The sequence below is a fragment of the Mirounga angustirostris genome, unplaced genomic scaffold (genome assembly GCF_029215605.1).
Source record: "Mirounga angustirostris isolate CCGP_5_RB_7025 unplaced genomic scaffold, mMirAng1.0.hap1 SCAF_6, whole genome shotgun sequence".
Taxonomy (NCBI): Eukaryota; Metazoa; Chordata; class Mammalia; order Carnivora; family Phocidae; genus Mirounga; species Mirounga angustirostris.
In genome coordinates, this window is record NW_026991714.1 from 77,895,138 (window position 1) to 77,918,582 (window position 23,445).

General features: G+C 36.7%; 1 protein-coding gene and 1 pseudogene across 4 annotated transcripts in view; both read left to right on the forward strand.

Annotated features, from left to right (window-relative positions):
- Nucleotides 1–23,445, forward strand: part of LOC123846390 (zinc finger protein 33B) — a 120,610-nt gene that overhangs the window by 35,441 nt on the left and 61,724 nt on the right. The window contains exon 1 of one of the 4 annotated variants that reach the window (XM_064594584.1): nucleotides 13,294–13,422. The exons of the other annotated variants lie outside the window; for them this stretch is intronic. The gene's annotated coding sequence lies outside the window, so the exon portion shown is untranslated. Of the gene's footprint in view, nucleotides 1–13,293; nucleotides 13,423–23,445 lie in introns of those variants that run through there. 4 annotated transcript variants of the gene reach the window in all.
- On the forward strand, nucleotides 8,801–10,670 carry LOC123845592 (leukocyte surface antigen CD47-like; annotated as a pseudogene).

Sequence of the window (23,445 nt, forward strand, 5' to 3'; positions counted from 1 at the left end):
GAGGTAATGAGAAGAGGCTGGATTCTCTCTGTATTTGGAATAACTAAAGAACTAACATCTGTATTGGGGCGCCTGGGTGGCTTAGTTGGTTAAGCGTCTGCCTTTGGCTCAAGTCATGATCCTAGGGTCCTGGGATTGAGCCCTGCGCTGGGCTTCCTGCTCAGCGGGGAGTCTGCTTCTCGCCCTTCCTCTCCCTCTGCCCCTCTCTCCCTGCTCATGTTCTCTCTATCTCTGTCTCAAATAAATAAATAAAATTAAAAAAAATAAAACTAATCATCAGTATCATCAGAGTAACAAAAAGGGAAGAGATGATGGCACTTGAAGTATTTAAAGGAATAATGATTGAAAACTTCCCAAATTTGTCAAAAGACATAAAAATACTCATTGAAGAATCTGAGTGAACTCTAAGTGAGATAAATCCAAAGATATCCATACTAATGGCATGTCATGATTAAATTTCTGAAAACAAAAGAGAAAAAATTTGGAAGTAGAGAGAAACAACTCATTTTCTTTGGAAATGATAGTGGATTTGTCATCTGAAACCATGGAGGCTAGAAGGAAATAATACATTTTTTTCCAAGTACTGAAAGAAAAGAACTTTCAAACAAAACTTGTTTGGCTTGTGAAAGTATATTCATGAAAGAAGGACAACTGAAGGTATCATACAAAGGAAAACAAAGAGAAAATGTTGTTAGCAAACTTATCTTTTTAATTTTTTTTTTTAAAGATTTTATTTATTTATTTGACAGAGAGAGACAGCAAGAGAGGGAACACAAGCAGGGGGAGTGGGAGAGGGAGAAGCAGGCTTCCCGCGGAGCAGGGAGCCCAATGCGGGGCTCGATCCCAGCACCCTGGGATCATGACCTGAGCTGAAGGCAGACACTTAACCGACTGAGCCACCCAGGCGCCCCAGCAAACTTATCTTTTAAAAACGCCTAGAGGAGGTTCTTTAAATAGAAAGGAAATAACACAAGAAAGCTTAGAACTTCAAAAAAGAAAGAACATTGGAAGTAGCAAAAAATAAGGGTAAATATAATAACAGAGTTTCCTTCTCAGGAGTTTCTGAAATCATATTTGTTGGAGCAAAATTTAGAATATCGTATGATTTGATGTTCTACATGTGGAGGAAATGATATATTTATAAGATAGAATACAGGGATTTAATTGAAATTACAGTGTTACATTTCCATTGAAGTCAATGGTAAAATGTTAATCCAGGAAGATTGTAATAAATTATATATGTGCATTTTACCTAGAAATGGACTCGAATACCTAGAAGAACCACTAAGAAACTATACAAGGTGGTACACTTAGAAATATTGTAAGTAAATGAAGGTGGAATCTTTAAAAAGATGTTCAAGTAATCAGTAAGAAAATAAATTAGGAACAGATAAATGAGAAACTGAGAAAACAACAGAAAAATAAAACAGCAGACTTAAACCTTGATATAGCAATATCTACTATAAATGTAAATGATCTAAACACACCAATTCAGGTATAGACTGGCAGACTGGATAAAACAAAAAACATGAGGCAGAAACAAAGAAATTTGTAGATAACAAAGAAATTCACTTCAAATACAACATAGTATGGTTGATGGGTAATAGAAAAAGATACACTATGCAAATATTAATGAAAACAAAAACAAGATTGACTCCATTAATATCAGATAAAGTAGTCTTGAGAGCAAAGGAAATTATTAGAGAAAAAGCAGTATTCCAACGAAAAAGACTGATCCAAAATGTGACCCCACCAAACAAAAAAAAGAACCTCATAGTAGACAAATCAAAACTGATTGAGCTGAAAGGAGAAATAAACAAATTTTCAATTATATTTGGGGAATTCAGCACCTTACTCTCAGCAATTGGTAGAACTTCTAGATAGCAGATATAAATTAACAGATATAGAAGAAATGAACAGCACCATCAGCCAGCAAGATTGAACGAACATTTGTAGAATACTACCTAAAAACAAGGTATGCATTCTTCTCGAGTGCCTATGGAACATTCAGTAAGATACAACATATCATGGGCCATAAACAAAACTTAGTAAATTCAGCAGAACTGAAACCATGCTATGTTCTCTGAGCACAAGGAAATTAAACTGTGAATCAGTAATAGAAAGTCGGTAGAAAAATATCCAAACCCTTCAGAATTAAACAAGACACATGTAAGTAAAGCATGAATCAAAGAAGGCTGAAAGGAAATTTTAAAAATACATAGAACTGAATGAAAAAATATACCAATTTATGTGGGAAGCAGCCAAAGCAGTGGTGTTAGGGAAATCTATAGGACTAAATGCTAACATGGGATAAGATGAAAGGTCTCAAATCCATAATTAATTTTCTACCTTAAGAGACTGCAAAAGGGCAAAGTAAACCCACAGCAAATAAGAAGAAAATAAAGCAGAAATCAATGAGTTGAAAATAGGAAAACAATAGAGAAACCTACTGAAACACAAAGCCAGTTCTTAGGGAAAAAAATCAATAAAATTTATAAACCTAGCAATCTTCAATACACACACACAACAAACCACCAATATCAGAAAAGAAATGGGGGATATCACTTCGGCATTCATTAACAGGAGGATAATTTAAACGTTATGCTCTTAATTTGATGGTTGAGAAGAGATGGATCAATTCTTTAGAAATTCCAAGCTACCAAAACTCAAGATGACATGGATAATTTGAAGGTTCTGTGGATTTTCATAGATGACATAGATAATTTGAATTAAATTTAATTTAAAATAAAGAGATAAAATCTCTTACAGATGTTTTCACCATAGAAGACTACCAAACATGTAAACATTTACGGAGGAATTAATAATGATCTTACACAATGTCCTCCAGAAAAATAGAAAGCATGGAACACTTCGTAACAGGTTTTTTTGTTATCCTGATACCAAAACCATACGATGACAGTACAGGAAACAATAATGAATCTGTAGACCTATATCTCCCATAAATTTACTAGCAAAATTCCTTAACAAAATATTAGCAAATAGAAGCCAGCCATGTATAAAAAGAACCATGACCAAGTGGGATATATACCAGGTATGCGAGAGGGGTTCAACATTCAAAAACCGGTCAGTGTAATCCACTGTAGGCTAACAAAGATGCTATTATACATAGAATTGCTTTATTTTCTTTCAGATTGTTTATTGTAGGTATGTAGAAACACACTTGATTTTGGGGTGGTTGTATTATAGCCTGCAACTTGTCTGAATTCATACATTACCTATAGTAGCTTTCTTGTAGATTCCTTAGGATGATTAGTAGTTAGAGGGCACCTTCCTTACTCTTTTTAATCTCAAAAGTAGATGGTGACTTTATAAGAAAGAAAAACTACAGACAAATGTTTCTTATGAATATAGATGCAAAAGTCCAAATAAAATCCAACCATATATAAAAAGCATTACATACCATGGCCAAGTACGATTGATTCCAAACATGCAAGGCTCATTTACCACTCAGATCAATTAATATAATCCACTCCATCAGGCCGCAGAAAGAAAAATAATTATATGATCCTATCAATTGATGCAGAAAAAGCATTTGACAGAATCCAACACCCATTCATGATTAAAACTCAGCAAACTAGTTATAGAGAATTTCCTCAACTTGATAAAAAGCAATAGCAAAAACTCTGTTAGCCTCATACGTAATAAAGAAGAACTGGATACTTTCTCCCTAAGGTCAGGCGCAAGAATGTCCAGTTTTGCCACTCTTATTTGACATCTGACTAGAAATGTCCTGGAAATAAAACTCTTTTTTTTGAAGAGATTTGATTGTCTAAGAATCCTAGAAGAGTGGCACACTCCTACCACAAAGAAGTCATTTATAGCAAGACAAGCTTAATACTCAAAAGTCCTTTGCCTTGTTAATATTTTAGTTATAGCTGTCTTTTTATTGTTGCGTTTTAAGAGTTATTTACATATTCTGTATACCAGTCCTAATTAGATACATAGTTTGCAAATATTTTCTCCCATTTCTGGGTTGTCATTTACTATTTGGGTTGTGTGCTCTGCAGTAAGAGTTTTTTGTTACATGAAGTACAGTTCTACTTTTGTCACTTGTGGTTTTGGTATTGTATCTAATATCCAATTGCCTCAGCATCAGTTGTTGAAAAGGATTTTTTTTCTTTGCATCTTTATTGAAAATGCATTGAACATAAATATTCAGATTTATTTCTGTATTCCCAGTTTAATTGCATAGATCTATAGGATTGTCCTTATGCCAGTACCACATTGCCAGTCTTGATTACTGTAGCTTTGTGGGGTTTTTTAAAGATTTTTATTTATTTATTTGAAAAAGAGAGAACATGAGCGGGGGTGAGAAGCAGAGGGAGAGGGAGAAGCAGACTCCCTGCTGAGCAGAGAGTCCGATGTGGGGCTTGAGCCCGGGACCCGGACATCATGACCTGAGCTGAAACTGAGTCGGATGCCCATCCGATTGAGCCACCCAGGCACCCATACAATTAATTTTTATATGTTGATCTTGTACCCTGTAACCTTACTGAATTCATTTATTAGTTTTAGTAGTATTTTATTGGATTCTTTAAGTTCTATGTACAAGATTGTGTCAACTGCAACTACAGGTAGTTTTTGTTTTTTGTTTTTAATTCAGTTAGCAAACATACAGTACATCATTAGTTTCAGATTTAGTGTTCAGTACAGATAGTTTTTTTTTTTTTTTTCCAACCTGTATTTTTTTTTCCTGGCTAGAACTATCTGTATGAGTGGTGAGAGTAGATTCTTGTCTTGTTCTTGATTTTAGAGGGAAAGCATTCCATTTTGCACCATTTATCGTGTTGTTATTTGTGGGCTTTTCATAGATGTCTTTTAAAAGATTGAAGGAGTTTATTTCTGTTTCTCGTCTGTTGATTGTTTTTATTAAGAAAAGGTCTTAGAGGGGCGCCTGGGTGGCTCAGCCATTAAGCGTCTGCCTTCGGCTCAGGTCATGATCATCAGGGTCCTGGGATCAAACCCCACATCGGGCTCTCTGCTCGGCGGGAAGCCTGCTTCTTCTCCCTCTCCCACTCCCCCTGCTTGTGTTCCCTGTCTCGCTGTGTCTCCTCTGCTAAATAAATAAAATCTTAAAAAAAAAAAAAAAAAGAAAGGATCTTAGATTTTGTCATACACTTTTTCTGTGTGTATTGAGATGATCAGGCAGTTATTGTCCTGTTTTTTCCTACTTACATAGGCTATTAATTGATTTTCTTTTTGGGGGGAGGGGGTTGTTGAAACATCATACACATGCTAAAATATGAGACTCAGATTTGTTAGTTGAATTCTAGGTTGTTGAGTTCTTTAGAGCAGGGTATTTATCTCCGTCACCTTTATAAACCTCAGAGCCAGTCATACACCAAGTATTCAACAAACATACTTGAACTAATAGTGCAGTTTAAAGCTATTTTCTGTCTGCTTAATTGCTGTGTATTCATTAAAACCAAATTCTGTTACTAGACAGCTTCTTGGAGAATGTGTAATTAAAGAGTGTAGTAGAGTTTTCATACGAATAGAATGTGTATCTTACCAGCTGTGGTCTGTATGCTCTATTACACTGCCTGAATCTGTACTCTGTATTAATTTTCAGCTGAGCCCTTCATGCTTTGAGGCAGGGAAAAAAGAATATGGAGGTGGCATTGGAGGAGTTGTCTTTATGTGATCTTTGACAATTACATGCAGAATATCCAAGAAGAAAGTTTATAATTTATAAATATTGGGAACAGTTTGTAACTCTACCAATTTTAATAGTGTTGCTGGAGTGCAAATGGTACCATGCTGTAGAAGTAGCTGTAATTACCATGTGACCTATTAAACAGAACAAAACAAAATGTTCCTTTATAAGTCTTCCTAAAGACTTTTTTTTTTAAGTTAGGCATATAGTTTTATTGTATTGTTTTCTTTTCACTAGAGACATTTATTTGTATCTATTTTCTTTTTTTTTTTTTTTCAGTTGAGGTGTCCTTGACTTATACTAGTTTCAGGTGTGTAACAACATATTGATTAAATATTTGCATATACTGTAAAATGATCATACCAATAAATCTGGCTAACATCTGTCACCATACATGGTTACAGGTTTTTTTGTATGTGATGAGAGCTTTTGAGATCCACTTCTTAGCAACTTTTAAATACGCAATGTACTATTAACTGTAGTCACCACGTTGTATATTACATCCCATGATTTATTTTTTATGACTGGAAGTTTGTACCATTTGATTCCCTTTACCATTTTGCCCAGCCCCAAACCCACACCTCTGGCAGCCACCAGTGTGTTCCCTGTATCTATCAGATCATTGTGTTGTGTTTCCATTTTTCAGTTTCTACATACAAGTGACATCATTATTGAGATCATTACGATGTTTTCTTCCTCTGTCTGACTCATATCCCTTTGCATAATGCCTTCAAGGTCCATCTGTGTTGTCCCCAAATGGCAAGATTTCATTAATTTTTATGGCTGAGGGGCGCCTGGGTGGCTCAGTTGTTAAGTGTCTGCCTTTGGCTCGGGTCATGATCCCAGGGTCCTGGGATTGAGCCCTGTATCGGGCTCCTTGCTCAGTGGGAAGCCTGCTTCTCCTTCTCCCACTCCCCCTGCTTGTGTTCCTTCTCTCACTTTCTCTCTGTCAGATAAATAAAATGTTTTAAAAAAAATTTTTTTATGGCTGAATAATATTCCACACACATACACCATATGTATATATATGTATATATAATGTATAAAATATATACACATATATGTAAAATATATATAATATAGTATACACACATATATAAAATACATATATATAATGTATGTAGGTTAATATATAAAATTTATATATTATAAATATATATAAATACTTATATATTTATATATATTTACATTTATATATATAGTATATACAGTAAATTATATATACTTAATATATATTTATATATTTTTTCTTTGTTTTCCTTATTTATATAATGTTGCAGTGAACAAAGGTGCTTATATCTTTTCAGGTTAGTGTTTTCATTTTCTTCAGATAAATACCCAGAAGTGGAATTGCTGGATCATATGATAGTTTTATTTTTAATATTTTGAGGAACTTCCATATTGTGTTCTATAATGGCTGCACGATTTACATTCCCATGAACAGTGCACAAGGGTTTCCTTTTCTTCACATCTTTGTAAACTTGTTATGTCTTGTCTTTTTGATAATAGTCATTGTAATAAGTGTGAAATGCTGTCTCGTGGTTTTGATTTGCATCTCCCTGGTGATGAGTGATGTAGAGTACCTTTTCATGTACCTATTAGCCATCTGTATGTCTTCTTTGGAAAAATGTCTTGTTCATGTCCTCCTCCCATTTTAAATCAGATTTGTATTTTTCCAATTGATAATATTAGTTCTGTCTTGGATATTAACCACTTGTCAGACAGATGGTTGCAGTATTTTCTCCCATTCAGTGGGTTGTCATTTGGTTTTGTTGTTGGTCTCCTTTGCAGTGCAGAAGCTTTTTAGTTTGATGTAGTCCCATGTGTTTATTTTTACTTTTGTTGCCTTTGCTTATGGGGTCAAATCCAAAACATCACTGATGTCAAGGAGCTTACTGCCTATGTGTTTTTCTAGGACTTTTATAGTTTTAGGTTTTGTGTTCAAGTCTTCAATCCATTTTGAATTAGATTTTGTGTATGGTGGAAGATAGTGGTTCAGTTTGATTCTTTTGCACGTGGCTGTCCAGTTTTCTTAACACCACTTATTGAAGTGGTGACCATCCTTTCTCCATTGTATATGCTTGGCTCCTTTGTTGTAGATTAGTTGGCATATCAGTGGGTTTATTGCTAGGCTATCTATTCTGCTCCATTGATCTGTGTGTCTGGTTTTATGCCACTATCATACTGTTTTGATTACAGTAGCTTAGTAGTATAGTTTGAAATCAGCAAGCATGATACCTTCAGCTTCGTTGTCCTTCTCAAGATTGCTTCGGCTATTCAGGATCTTTTGTGGTTCTACACAGATTTTAGTATTATTTCTTTTAGTGTGAAAATTGCTATTGGTATTTTCATAGGGATTGCACTGAATCTGTACATTGCTTTGGGTAGTAAGGACATTTTAATAATGATAATTCTTCCAATCCATGAGTATAGTATATGTTCCCAGTTGTTCCTGTTGTCTTCCATTTCTGTCATCGGTGTTTCATTATTTGGAATACAGATCTTTTATCTTCTTGGTTAAGTTTATTCCTAGGCATTTTATTCTTTTTGGTGCAATTGTAAACTGTAAGTGTTCTCTTAATTTTTTCTCTATTACTTCGTTATTATTATATAGAAATGCAACAGGTGTCTGTATATTGGGGCAGAGGTGGGGGCAAGGATGCAGCAGCGTCAATGCGCTGGCTGACCTGGGACCCGGGACGGGAGAGAGATTAGGGGCTTCTATGGGCTAAGGTGCCCCGGTCAGAGGCAGCAGCGCCTGGCGGCGCTCCTGAAGCGTAAAGGTGGGAGAGGACCGGGGCCCAGGTTGATGTGAGAGGCAGAGGAGAACCTCAGAGGGAGGGAACGGGTGCAGGGAGGTCCCAGGTGAGTGGAGGACTACGTGCTCAGCCTCCTGTGGTGGGCTGGTGGAACGTGACCCGCATGTCCGGCGCATGCCGCTGTGTGGGAGCGGGGTCCAGGCCTCCTTGGAGCGGAGCGGAGTGGGGACTTGACCCCATGAAGCAGGAGGGAAGCGGGAGGGAGGGCCTCGCGTCAACAACCCTGGGGGCTGGGGCCGGCGGTGGGGGCGGGGGGGGGGGGGGAGTACCCGTGCGCACCTGGAGAGGCGGGAGGAGTGGAAGCAGGCGTGGGGTGGCAGGAGCGCGCGAGGGCGCGGCCAGGCAGCCTGGGCGGCGGGCCTGCCTGTGATGGACCGCAGTGGTGGCGGCCGTGTGGCCCCTGGTGGTGCTGCTGCCGGGCTCGGTGTGCCGCGGTTTGGCTCGGCAAATAGGCAAACAGTTGACATTACCAGATCTGTAGAACACAGGGCTTGCAATGAAACTGTTGTCATCCTATGTTTGCTAATGATGTGGGTGCAACAAACATTAATGAAATGTATGTAAAGTGGAAATTTAGAGAAAAAGACATTTTGATGGAGCTGTATAAAGGACCACTCAACGGGGATAAGTTTAAGAGGACCAAAATCTCACAAGGATTGTTTAATGACTTTGCCTTTTTGAGGATGGATAAGAAAGAGGCTGTCATAGGAAACTACACTTGTGAGGTAACAGAATTAAGCAGAGAAGGGGAAATCGTAGAATTAAAATATTATATTGTTTCATGGTTTTCTCCAAATGAAAACATCCTCGTTATTTTCCCAATTTTGGCTGTCCTTCTGTCTTGGGGACAGTTTGGTATTGTGACACTAAAGTATAAATCCAGTCTTAAAAGGAGAAGACCATTCTTTCATTTGTTGGACTAGTGCTCACCAAAGTTGTCATTTTGTCCCAAGTGTATATTCAATAAGGAATGCTGTGGACTTGGTTTAATTATAATTCCTACAGTGATACTGATCCTTCAGGTAGTGGGGTGTGTGCTCTCTATGGTTGGACTAAGCCTCTGTGTCTCAGAGTGTACCCCAGTGCATGGCCTTCTTTCTGATTTCAGCTTTCGGTATTATAGCTCTAGCAGAATTACTTGGATTAATTTATATGAAGCTTCTTGCTTACAATCAGAAGACTATACAATCTCCTAGGAAAGCTGTAGAGGAAACCCTTAATGAGTAACTGACATGAAATGATGGTCTCTAATTTGGAAAGTAGTAAGATATGAAAGGAATACAATTATGTTTAAGCACCATGGCCTTGATTCACTGTTCAGGCGAACAAAACAAGAAAAATAACTAGTTCTCATCTGTGGGAGAAAGTAAATCATTGACCCTTAAATGATTGTTAGTTCTAAGTTTTTATTCAAAGCATTTGTAATTTAGTTAATAAAAGAATTATCTGTGTTGTGTGCCCCCCCAAAAGATTTCTGTATGTTGATTTTTTTGCAATTTGACCTAATATATTTGTCAGTTCTAATACTTTTTTGGTGGAGTCTTGATGATTTTGTATATATAGTATGTCTTCTCCAACTAGTGACAATTTTACTTCTTTACCAATTTGAATACTTTTTATTTATTTATTTTTTGTTGTTGTCTGATTGCTGCGGCTAGGACTTCCATTACTGTGTTGAATAAAACTAGTAAGAATGGACATCCTTGTCTTGTTCCTGTTCTTAGAGGGAAAGTTTTTCACTATTGAGTATGATGTTAGCTGTGGGTTTTTCATATATGGCCTTTATTATGTTGAGGTATGTTCCCTTTAACCCCACTCTCTTGAAAGATGACCTTATGATTTTTATCCTTTATTTTATTCATGTTGTATATCACATTGATTGATTTGTGGATGTTGAACCATCCTTGTGTCCTGTAAGAAATCCCACATCATTATGGTGTATGATCCTTTTCATGTATTGTTGAATTCAGTTTGCTAATATTTTGTTTAGGTTTTTTGCATCTTTGTTCAGCAGGGATATTGTCCTGTAATTTTCTGTTCTTGTAACATCATGCTCAGGTTTGGTATGAGGATAATGCTGGCCTTATGATATGAGTTTGGAAATGTTCCCTCCTCTTCTATTTTTTGGTAGAGTTTGAGAATGGTATTCTATTTTAAATGATTTGTAGAGGGGCGCCTGGGTGGCTCAGTTGGTTAAGCGTCTGCCTTCAGCTCAGGTCATGATCCAGGGGTCCTAGGATCGAGCCCTGCATCGGGCTCCCTGCTCAGCGGGGAGCCTGCTTCTCCCTCTCCCTCTGCTCCTGCTCTCTCTCCCTCTCTCTCTGCTGCTGTACTTGTGCTCTTCTTAAATGAATAAAATCCTTAAAATAAATAAATAAATGGTTTGTAGAATTCACCAGTGAAGCTGTTTGGTCCTGGCCTTTATTTGGCGGGGGGGAGCATTATTTTGGGGGAGGCTTTTGTTCGCTGATTCAGTTTCCTTACTATTGATTGGTCTGTTACAGATTTTTTATTTCATCATGATTCAGTCTTGGTAGGCTCTGTTTTTTTTTTAAGATTTTATTATTTTTTGACAGAGACACAGCGAGAGAGGGAACACAAACGGGGAGTGGGAGAGGGAGAAGCAGGCTTTCCGCTGAGCAGGGAGCCCGATGCGGGGCCCAATCCCAGGACCCTGGGATCATGACCTGAGCCGAAGGCAGACGCTTAACGACTAAGCCACTCAGGTGCCCCATAGGCTCTATTTTTTTATGAGATGTGTGCACTTGTTCTAGATTGTCAAATTTGTTACAGTTGTTCATAGTGCTCTCATAAAATCCTTTGTATTTCTTTGGTATCAATTTTAACATCTTTTTCATTTCTGATTTAACTTATTTGAGTCCTCTTTTTCTTGGTGAGCCTAGTAAAAGTTTAATTAATTCTGTTTATCTTTTCAAAGAACCAGCTCTTAATTTTATTGATCTTTTCTGTTGTCTTTTTAGATAATATTTCATTTATTTCTGCTCTGATCATTATTATTTCCTTCCTTTTACTAATTTGGGCTTCATTTCTTCATCTTTTTCTAGTTCCTTGAGGTGTAAATTCAGGTTTTTTGAGAATTTTCTGGTTTCTTAATGTATTTATCACTCTGAACTTCCTTCTTAGAACTGCTTTTGCTGTATCCTGTAAGTTTTGGTATATTGTTATTTCCATTTTCATTTGTCCAAGGTATGTTTTGATTTCTCTGTTGACTCAGTTTGTTCAGGAGCATGTTTAATCTGCACATACGTATCTGTGAATTTTCTAGTTTCCTTCTGGTAATTTCTAGTTTCATACCATTGTTCAGAGAAGATACTTGATTGGGTTTGAATCTACTTAAATTTGGTAGGATTTGTTTTTTGTCCTAATGTATGATCAATCCTTGAAAATTTTTCATGTGTATTGAGCATTTTTCTTTGTTTCTGGATGAAATGTTCTGTAAATGTCTGTAAAGTCCATCTGGTCTAATGGGACATTTAAAGCCAACGTCAAATATAAGTTGACAACTTAAGATTGAACACATTCTAAAGCTCTGTGTTTTTACTCTCCCCTCCTTTATTTCATGGTTTTGATGTCAAATCTTGTATCTTTTGATCTTATGTATCCCTTAACTAATAATTGTAGTTACGGCAAGTTTTTTGTACATAAAAGTTTCATACTACTGGGGTGCCTGGGTGGCTCAGTTGTTAGGTGTCTGCCTTCAGCTCGGGTCATGGTCTCGGGACCCTGGGATTGGGCCCCGCATCGGGCTCCCTGCTCCGTGGGAAGCCTGCTTTTCCCTCTCTCACTCCCCCTGCTTGTGTTCCCTCTCTCGCTGTGTCTCTCTCTGTCAAATAAATAAATAAAATCTTCAAAAAAAAAAAAAGTTTCATACTACTTTTATAAGTGATCAACCCACTATCTTCACAATATTAGAATATTCTGAATTTTACTATATATTTATTTTTACCACTGTGATTTATACTTTTATGTGTTTTCCTGTTACTAATTTGTGTTCTTTTGTTTCAGCTTAAAAATGTCCCTTTAACATTTCTTGTGAAGCTGTTGTAGTGTTGGTGATTTCTAGCTTTTTTTTTGTCTGGAAAACTTTTTATTTGTCCTTCAATTCTGAATGATAGCTTTGCTGTATAGAGTATTCCTGGTTAGTAATTTTTTTTTCTTTTCCAGCTCTTTGAATTTTTGAATATACCATGCCACTTGTCTTCTGGCCGGAAAAGTTTCTTCTGAAGAATTGGAATAACTAGTTGTGGATTTTTTGTTTGTTTTTGTTTTTGTTTTGCTGCTTTTAAGATTCTCTCCTTGTCTTTAATCTTTGGCACTTTAAGTATAATATGTTTTGGTGTGGGTCTTTTAGATTTATTTTATATAGAAATCTCTGGCTTCCTGAATAGGGATTTCTTTTTTCCCCCCCAATTTGGGGAAGTTTTCAGCCATTATTTCTTTAAATAAGTTTTATGCCCCTTTCTTTTTCTTCTCTTTTTGTGACTTCTATGTGAGTGTTGATCTGCTTTGTATTGTATGATACATCCCTTAAGCTATATCCCCTTTTCCCCCCCCTGCTCTAATGGAGTAAGTTCCACTGTCATATATTGCAGATCACTGATCTCTTATGCCTCATTTATTCTGCTGTTGAATCCCTCTGATGTATTTTTCAGTTCACTTGTTGTATTTTCTGTTTGGTATTTTATTATATATATATATATATATATTTTTTTTTTTAAAGATTTTATTTATTTATTTGACAGAGAGACACAGCGAGAGAGAGAACACAAGCAGGGGGAGTGGGAGAGGGAGAAGCAGGCTCCCCGCAGAGCAGGGAGCCCGATGTGGGACTCGCTCCCAGGACCCTGGGATCATGACCTGAGCTGAAGGCAGTTGCTTAACCAACTGAGCCACCCAGGCGCCCTGGTATTTTATTATATTATCTCTTTGTTAAAGTTCTCACTGTGTTCATCTGTTCTTCTGAGTTTGATGAGGATCTTTATGACCATTATTTTGAACTCCTTATCAGGTAAATCACTTATCTCCATTTCATTAAGGACTTATTCTGAGGTTTTATCCTGTTCTTTCATTTAGAACACATTCCTTTCTTTATTTTTCTTGATTCTCTGTGTTGGTTTCTATGCATTAGATCAAACAGCCAACTCTCCTAGTATTGGAGGAATGGCCTCATGTAGGTGATAACCTTATTGTTCAACCCTGACTTAGCTCTTGGTTGTCTGTCAAATTTTGTGATTGTCTAACCAGTCTATTTTACTAGTAGTGGCTTTCAGTAGTTGAGGGTGTTTCAAGCCTGTCAGTGTCCCAGTGGGAGGATCTTGGTCAGCATCTAGATTCAGGCTGAAGAGAAGGGAGATCCTCAGGCATTACCTCTTAAAGTACATAAATATATACAGTCCTGTGAGACTGAAAGCAGAAGGTCACACTAGACACCAGAGCCTGGAAATCCAGGAAGTCGAAAAAGTGTGATAGCAGGTGAGTATAGACTCCTTTTCAGGAGATACTGGAGAGCAGGAGTGAGGCAGAGGGAGAAGGCAGAGAAGACGCCCTATAGCTCTAGTAAGTTAGAGGGAGAATGCACTGTTGGTGCTCACTTAACCATTTTCAGACGAGATCAGGCACGTTCAGGGTGGTATGGCCGTAGTCACTTAACCATTTTCAAATGGTAAGCCAGCCTTGCATTAGTAGAATAAATCCCACAGGGTCTTTGTGTATAACCCTTTTTATATGTTACTATATAACATTTGCTAGCATTTTGGGGAGTATCTGTGGGTCTATATTGAAAAGATGTTGATCTTAGTTTTTTATTGTCTTTTCTCATGTCTGATTTTAGTGTCAGTGTGGTATTAGTCTCATATAATGAGTTAGGAGGTCTTTTCTATTTTCTGGAGGAGTATTTGAATAATTAATGTTAATTATTATTTAAATGATTTTAAAAATTCACTAGTGAAACCATCTGGAGCTGGGCTTTTTTTTTTTTTTTTTTTAAGATTTTATTTATTTATTTGACAAAGAGAGACATAGTGAGAGAGGGAGCACAAGCAGGGGGAGTGGGAGAGGGAGAAGCAGGCTTCCTGCTGAGCAGGGAGCCCGATGCGAGGCTCGATCCCAGGACCCTGAGATCATGACCTGAGCCGAAGGCAGCCGCTTAATGACTGGGCCACCCAGGCGCCCCTAGACCTCAGCTTTTTTTTATGGGAAGTTTTAAAATGACTACCTCAGTGTTTTTACTTCTTGTACTTTTTTCAGATTTATTTCTTCTTGAGTTGTTATATTTTTTCTTATTCTAGGAATATTTGTATTTTAGCAAAGTTATCAAATTTGTTGGCATACAGTTGTTCAAAACATTCACTTATAATTTTTTTTGTAATGTATGAAACATTCCAGTTTGGTAGTGTTAGTACATTCTATCCCTAGTATATGTACCATCTTTATTCCATAACTTTAGTAGTTTGAATCTTATGTCTCTTATTTTCATGTCAGCCTAAATGCAGGTTTGTCAGGTTTCTTGATCTTTTCAAAGAATCATATTTTGCCTTTCTTTGCTGTTTTATTAATTTTTACTCATCTCATTTTCTATCCTTGCTTTGGATTGATATTGCTTTTTTTTTTTTCCATTGTTCTCAGGTGTGCAAGGCAGGTTATTGATTGGGGATCGTTCTTTTTTTTTTAAGATTTTATTTGAGAGAGAGAGCGTGCATTTATATTTATTTGAGAGAGAGCCCATGTACATGTGTGAGCTTGGTGGGTAGGGGCAGAGGGAGCGGGAGAGAGAGAATCCCAAGCAGACTCTGCACTGAGTGGGGCTCGATCTCATGACCCTGAGATCATGACCTGAGCCGAAATCAAGAGTCAAATGCTTGACCGACTGAGCCACCTAGGTGCCCCGGGATCCTTTTTTTTAGTATGGTTATTGTCGGTATAAATTATCTTCTAAGTACTGTTTTGTGTGTATCTCATAAGTTTTAGTATATTAAATCTACATTTTTACTCCAAGTATTTTCTAAGTTTCCTTGTTATTTTTTCCCTCTGTTTTATTCAGGAATGTGTTATTTAATATTATATTTATGAATTCAAAATCCCTTTGTATTACTGATTTATAATTTTCTTCCATTGTGGTAGGAGAACCTTTTAAAATCTATCCTGGGAAGGGGCGCCTGAGTGGCTCAGTCTGTTAAGCATCTGCCGTCAGCTCAGGTCATGATCCCAGGGTCCTGGGATCAAGCCCCACATCAGGCTCCTTGCTCAGCGGGAAGCCTGCTTCTCCCTCTCCCACTCCCCCTGCTTGTGTTCTCTGTCTCGCTGTGTCTCTCTCTGCCAAATAAATAAAACTTTTAAAAATAAAATCTATCCTAGGGAATGTTTCATCTTTTGAAGAATATGTATTCCGTTCTTTTCAAGTGGATTGTCTTAAATATATATCTGTTAGGTCTAGCTTACTTTATAGTGTATTTTAACTACTTCTTTTTTTTTTTTTTTTTTGCTTGTTTGTATTCTCCCAGTTGTTTTATCTATTACTTAAAGTGGGATATTAAAGTCTCTAATTATTATTGTTGACATGTATGTTTTTCCTTTGAATTCTGTCAGAATTTGCTTCAGACACTTGAGACTTAGCAGCATATAATTGCTTGGATTAATGTCTCCTTTACTTATTGACTGGTTTCATTGCATGATGTCCACTTATCTCCAGTAACACTTTTTTGTGTAAAAATAGATTTTTGCCTGATACTAATATAGCTCCTATAGCCTTTTTATAAATGTTGTGTACTTGATATATTTTTCTCTGTTTTTAAAATTTTCTTCCTACTTGTGCTTTGAATCTTGTAGATAGCATGTGCTTGCATTTACATGTTTTATACACCCTGACATTTGCTGATTTTTTATTGGATTTCTAAGTCCATTCCCGGTTTTTTGGTGTTGGTATGGTTGGATTTACTCTTGCTGTTTTACTTTTTGGTGTTTATCTGCCTTATGCCTTTTTGATCCTCTCGTTCTTTTATTACTGCCTTCTTTTTCATTAAGTATGTTTTAGCATAATATTTTAATTTCTTCAATGATGATTTCACTTAAAAATGATTTTCCTAATCGTTGCTCTAAGATTTACCTAATAAATTTACTTTTTCAGAATCTACTTCAGATTTATACTCCCTTATCTACACTGAAATATAGAGATGCTATTCATATATAATTCTATTTATTCTACTCTATTTTTGTGATACTACTTTTGTGCATAGTAGATCTGTATATGTTTAAATTCCAACAATGCATTGTTGGAATTACTACTTTATATAATTTGATGTCTTTTAAAGAAACAGACAAGAAAGGATAGCAAGTATTTATTTATGGAGTTTGCTCTATTAACGTTCTTATTCACCATTTCTGCTTCATTTCATTTGTTACTGTGAATTCAAGTTACCATCCAGGTTCATTTCCTTACTCTAGTATAACTTTGTTTTTCTGCCTTGTCTTTCCTATTGTCAAATATATTTAATTTCTATAGGTTACAGAACAATATAGTTGTATACATATTGGTTGTTGCATGGCCTTGGGCAGTGGTTAGGAGAAGAAATACGTCTTTATGCTATCTTTTAAATTACAGCATTACTTTTACCTGCAATCTTTGTGGATTTGAACTAATGACTGGAAATGTATAGGTTTATGTATTTCGCTTTCAGTTTTGAAAACAGTTCTGCTATTTTGGGTTTTTTTCCCCCTAGCTCACAATATGTCACCCTACCTCCTGCTCTCTGTTGAAAAGTCAGCTGTTAATCTAACTGGAGTTCCCTTGTATGTGATGAGTTGTATTTCTCTTGATACTTAAGTTTTCTTTTTGTCTTTCTTTTTAAATATTTTTACTATGATGCATCTTGGCATGGATCTCTGTTTATCTCATGTGGAGTTTATTTATCTTCTTGAATTTGCATATTGTTTTTCTCTTAAATTTGCAGGATTTCCCCATCGTTTTGTTGAATAGTTTTTCTCCCCTTGCTCTTCTTTCTTTTGTTTTGATATTCCCATTATGAATATGTTGGTGCAGATAACACTATCCTTCATTTATTTGAGGCTTTGTTCAGTTGTCTTCATTCTTCTTTTGTTTAAATTATATCTATTGATCTGTCTTCAAGTTTACTAATTCTTCTTCTGTAAGCTTCAGCTGTTGAGCCCATCTAACAAATTTACAGTGCAGGTAGTATAATTTTCAAATTTAGAATTTTTGTTTCATTCTTTTCTGTTTATTGATACTCTCTGTGTGATGAGGTGTCATCAGTACCTTCCTTTACTTCCTTAAATGTGGTTGCCTTTTGGACATGTTTGTGATAGCTGCTTTGAGATCTGCTAAGTCCTATATCTGGACTCTCTCAAGTTGCCTGCTGTTTCTCCCATATATGTGAAATTTTCCTGTTCGTCTTGTGAATCCTTTTTTTTGACAAAAGGATATTTTAGATATTTTGTTCCTAGTCTGATACTGATTCCTTCTTTCTCTAGGGCCTGTTGTTATTTTTGCTTGCTTATTTGTTTAATGACTTGATTGGATTATTTGGCTGAAGTCCTTTCCTCCCACCGTGTACCATCTCTGATGTCTCATCAGAGGGCTCTGCCTTGGGCTCGCACACTGTATTAGAATGATGATAGTGTTATGGGGGGTGCTCTGTGAGTGCCTCTGTGATGATTCATTCTGTGTGTTAACCTCAGTGGCCTAACCGATGCCCAGGTAGCTGGTAAAACATTATTTCTGGGTGTGTCTTGGGGGATCTTTCTGGAAGCAGCATTTGATTCAGTAGACTGAGTAAAGAGATCCACCCTCACCCTTATGGTCAGATAGCATTTAATTCTTTGAGGGCCTGAATGAACAAAAAGGCAAAGAAGGGCAAATTCTCTTTCTCTTCTTGTGCCGGGATATCTGAGACAAAAATCAGTGTTCCTAGTTCTCCAGCCTTTGGGCTCTGGGACTTACACCACTGGCCGTCTAGTTTGCAGGCTTTTAATCTTTACTAAAAGTTAAACCATCACCTCCCGTAGTTCTCAGGCTTTTTGACTCAGACTGAATTATACCACTGGCTTTCCTGGTTCTCCAGCTTTCAAACAGCAGATTGGGGGACTTGGCCTCCATGACTACATAAGCTAATTCCTTTAATAAACCTCTTCGTCTCTCTCTCTCTCTCTCACACACACACACACACACACACACACACGCATGTGTGTATATATATAGTTACTGGCTCTGTTTCTCTGGCGAACCCTGATAAACACAGTTTCTTTCACTGATCTCTGTGTTAACTTCTCTGCCTCTATTGGTGTCACCCTGCTTTTAGCCTCTACTAATTGTTGGCCCATTGGTCTGTTGTTTCCAACATTGTCCTGGGTCATATATTGCTCTACAGATTGGTCCAATTTCGAGCCCTTTCAGAGAGTAGCCTTTGAGACCCGTCTTCAATATTGCACTTCATGCCACTGGTTTTGAAATCATCTCCTAGAAAACATAATTTGAGAAAATTATTTCCGTAGAAAATCTTCATCTATTGTAAGTGTATTTGTGTGAATGTTTCTGGTGGATAGGACCAGATCTATAGCCTGGGTTGTTCTCCTTAATTGTCTCTTTCCCTTGTTCCTTCTGGTATAATTTTAGTTGGTCTGTTATTTACCTTGTTGCCCTAATGGAGGCACAAGCCTCTTCTTAGTTGCTGAACACTGAAATTTCATTGTTTTTGAAGGTGGCCTTATTTTCATAAGAAGAACTTGATAGTTCTCTGTTCTGCCTGTGTCTCTGAGTATAAGTACTACAATGTTGCTCTGGAGCTAGGAGCCAGAACAGTGCCCCACTTCTCTCAGAGTGACGCTGCAGTTTACGATTAGTAGATGTGTGTATTTCTGTCTGAGTGTTTCTTAAAACTTGATATAAGCATAAGACACATAATATTCTTCTGTAAGAAGTTTAAAACGGTATTGAAAAACTTAAAGAAGTTTTCTATATATGAATAGATGTATGTTGTTGATTATTGGAAGGGCCAGCATCATGAAGATGTATTCCTCCCTAATTCACATGCGGATTCAATTAATGCTAATTAGAATTCCTATGAGGTTTGATGGTGTGTTTGTTTTTGTTTTCAAGAAGTCAAGTTACCCCTTTAATATTTAGAACCCACAAAATGATTGAGATATACAATGAGCCCGTGGTAATTAGGTCTGTTTTGCCCAGCGAGAGCTTAGAGGTAACTTAACTGTGTGGGAATTCGATCTTTGGTTCGATCTACCACTGCAAATCACTGGCAAAAGATAGTTTTCTAAGTTGTACTTAATTCATGTAACATATTACATGTGTCTTTACTGTCTCTCCATTAGTATGTAAACCTGAGAAAGCAGAGATTTTTGCCTGTTTTCTTCACTACTTTACCCCTATTTAAAAGGCAGAGATTGCCAAGTGAGATAAATTAAAAGGGTAAGATTCAAATAGGTTGAACATAAAAAGGATGGAAAAAGATGCACAATGGTAAAATTATTCAAAAGGTTATAGTCTTGTGTCAGTATTAGATGAAGTGGATTTCAAAGCCAAGAATATTGCCAGAGAAAGAGAAGGATTTTTTTTCATATTGATAGAGATATATTTATCAAGAAAACTTAATCCTTTACTTTTATGGTGCAGATAAATTTTTCAAAGTATATGAAGGAAAACCTGATGGAACTTGAAGGAGAAATAGATGCACAGTTATAGTCTGATGTTTCAACATCCCTCTCCCGATAATTAGTAGAAGAAGGAGATGGAAAATAAGCAAAGCTGTAGTAGACTTGAAGAACACTGAATAACCAAATGACCTAATTGACATTTATAAAATTACCCACCCCCATACACACACAGGTAAACCAGTGGAATACACATTCTTTTCAGGAGCACATGAACGTAAACCAAGGTAGATCCATATTCTAAGACCTAAAACAAATCTCAATTAATTTAAAAGGAGTCAAGTCATATAAAATGTTTTCCCTTACCAGAGTAGAGTTAAATCTAGCTAAATTAAAAATAACAGAAAGAGCTGTAAAATTCCTAGTTAGAAACTTAATAGTATCCTTTTACCTAACTTGATGGTTCAGAGAAGAATTCAAAGGGGAAATTAGAAACTATTTTGAACTGAATGTTCATGAAAACATGAAATTTATATATAGGAAATTTTTATATAGGAAACAAAGTATGTATAATATTTCATTGATTTCATTATTTTCCATTTGATCTTTATTCCTTCTCTTACTTTTGGGTTTAATTTTTTCTAGTGTTTTTTTTTTCTTGTTTTATAAGGTGAAAACAGCTGAGGTAATGGAGATCTTTCTTATGCAACACAAGTAAATTTTTTTGTGTGAATACATCTAACACACAAATGCATACATGAAATTCCTTTTATGTGGAATATATATTATAAATAATATGTATTTATCATATGATGTGTAAATATCATACATGTTGGATTTTGTGTGTGTATAAACATGTGTATATCTAACACGTGTGTGAAATTCATGCTGGATAAGAAGGAAGGTCACAATTTAATGGCTGCTTCCACCTTACAAATCTAGGGGGAAAGGAGCAAATTAAATCCATAGTAAGCAGAAGAAAGGAAGTAGTAAATAACAGAATGTTTAAATAATGTAACTGAAAACAGAAATATAGTTGAGAAAATTAGTAAAACCAAAAGCTGGTTCTTTAAAATCAGTAAAATTGACAGGCTTCTAGATGAGACAAATTACTGATATCAAGAATAGCAGTGGGGGTGCACCTGGGTGGCTCAGTTGGTTAAGTGACTGCCTTCAGCTCAGGTCATGATCCCAGGGTCCTGGGATCGAGTCCCACATGGGGCTCCCGGCTCAGCAGGGAGCCTGCTTCTCCCTCTGGCCCTCTCCCCTCTCATGCTGTTTCTCTCTCGCTCACTACTAAATAAATAAATAAAATCTTAAAAAAAAAAAAAAAAAAGAATAGCAGTGGTGGCACGCCTGGGTGGCTTAGTAGTTAAGCGTCTGCCTTCGGCTCAGGTCGTGATCCCAGGGTCCTGGGATTGAGCCCCGCATCCAGAAGCCTGCTTCTCCGTTTCCCACTCCCCCTGCTTGTGTTCCCTCTCTTGCTGTCTCTCTCTCTGTCAAAAAATAAATAAAATCTTAGAAAAAAAAAGTATAGCAGTGGCAATATCACCAAAGATTCTACAGATATTACAAGGAAAATAAGGAAATGTTTTGCCTCTGGTTTATAAATTCAACCATTTAGATAAAATGGACAGTTTCCTTCAACAGCTATCTAAGCTCACTTCAGGAGAAATAGATAACCACTCCATGAAGAAAACCCAAGTACAGGGACTTCATTAGTGAGTTCTACCACACATGGAATAATACCAGTTTTACCAAACTCTTCCAGAAAATCCAGGAGAAGATTATACTAACTAATTCAGTCTCTGAGGCCAGCATTTTGCTAATACCAAAACTAGACAAAGATATTACAGGCATACCTCAGAGATACATTAACAGATTTCAGAACCTATGTGGAAAATCTTTAAAGAAGACAATTTTGATTAAACCCATTTTCATGATAGCTATACCCCCTAATGGTGGAGGATTTTGCAGTGAAGGAAGGGGATTTATATAGTTGAAAAGCACACAGATATTTTCAAAGATACTGTTCTTCTTGAGCGGACTGTATGATGGATAATATAGTATCAGTGTACAGTTTTCTTGAGTGTGATCATGCCTTTACTCATAGGAGATACATGCTGATACATTTGAAATAACAGGTCATGATGTTTGCATTTAACCCACATAGTTAATGGTCAAGAAGACTTTATATAGAGAAAGATAAGGCAAGTATGGGAAAAATTTAACAATTGTGAAAAGCACAGAAATGCTTTATTTTATGGCTCAAGCAAACTTGATACTTTGTTTCTTCTGTGGAAATTATTCTATTTACATTTTGTCTCTACCAAGTTTAATTTGATAAAGTGTGTTTTCTTAGGAAATTATTTGCTACTTTTCTTTCAAACATATCTGTATCATGTTGAGTAAAAGTAGCCTTTTTGATTTTTTTCATACCTTGTTCCAGTGATTGTTTCCTCCTTATTGTTTCTCAGTTTGGGTAGTTGAGCTTTCTTTCCTTTGTTTTTGTTGATTAGGGTAGTCAATGATTTGCCTCCTTTGTTAATCTTTTCCAAAGAACCAGCTTTCTTGTTTCTTAAAGATTTTATGTATTTTTTAAGTAATCTCTACACCAAACGTGGGGCTCGAACTCACAACCCCAAGATCAAGAGTCGCATGCTCCACTGACTGAGCCAGCCAGGGGTTCCAAAGAACCAGCTTTTTTTTTTTTTTTTTTTTTTAAATTTTATTATGTTATGTTAGTCACCATACAATACATCATTGGTTTTTGATGTGGTGATCCACAATCCATTGTTTTCGTATAACACCCAGTGCTCCATGCAGTACGTGCCTTCCTTAATACCACCGGGCTAACCAATCCCCCCTCCCCCATCCCCTCTAAAACCCTGTTTGTTTCTCAGGTCCATAGTCTCTCATGGTTCATCTCTCCCTCCAATTCCCCCCCCCCCATTTTTCCCTTCCTTCTCCTAACGTCCTCCATGCTATTCCTTATGTTCCACAAATAAGTGAAACCATATGATAATTGACTTTCTCTGCTTGACTTATTTCACTTAGCATAATCTCCTCCAGTCCCATCCATGTTGATGTAAAAGTTGGGTATTCATCCTTTCTGATGGCTGAGTAATATTCCATTGTATATATGGACCACATCTTTATCCATTCATCTGTTGAAGGACATCTCAGCTCTTTCCACAGTTTGGCTATTGTGGACATTGCTGCTATGAACATTGGGGTGCATATGGCCATTCTTTTCACTACATCTGTGTCTTTGGGGTAAATACCCAGTAGTGCAATTGCTGGGTCATAGAG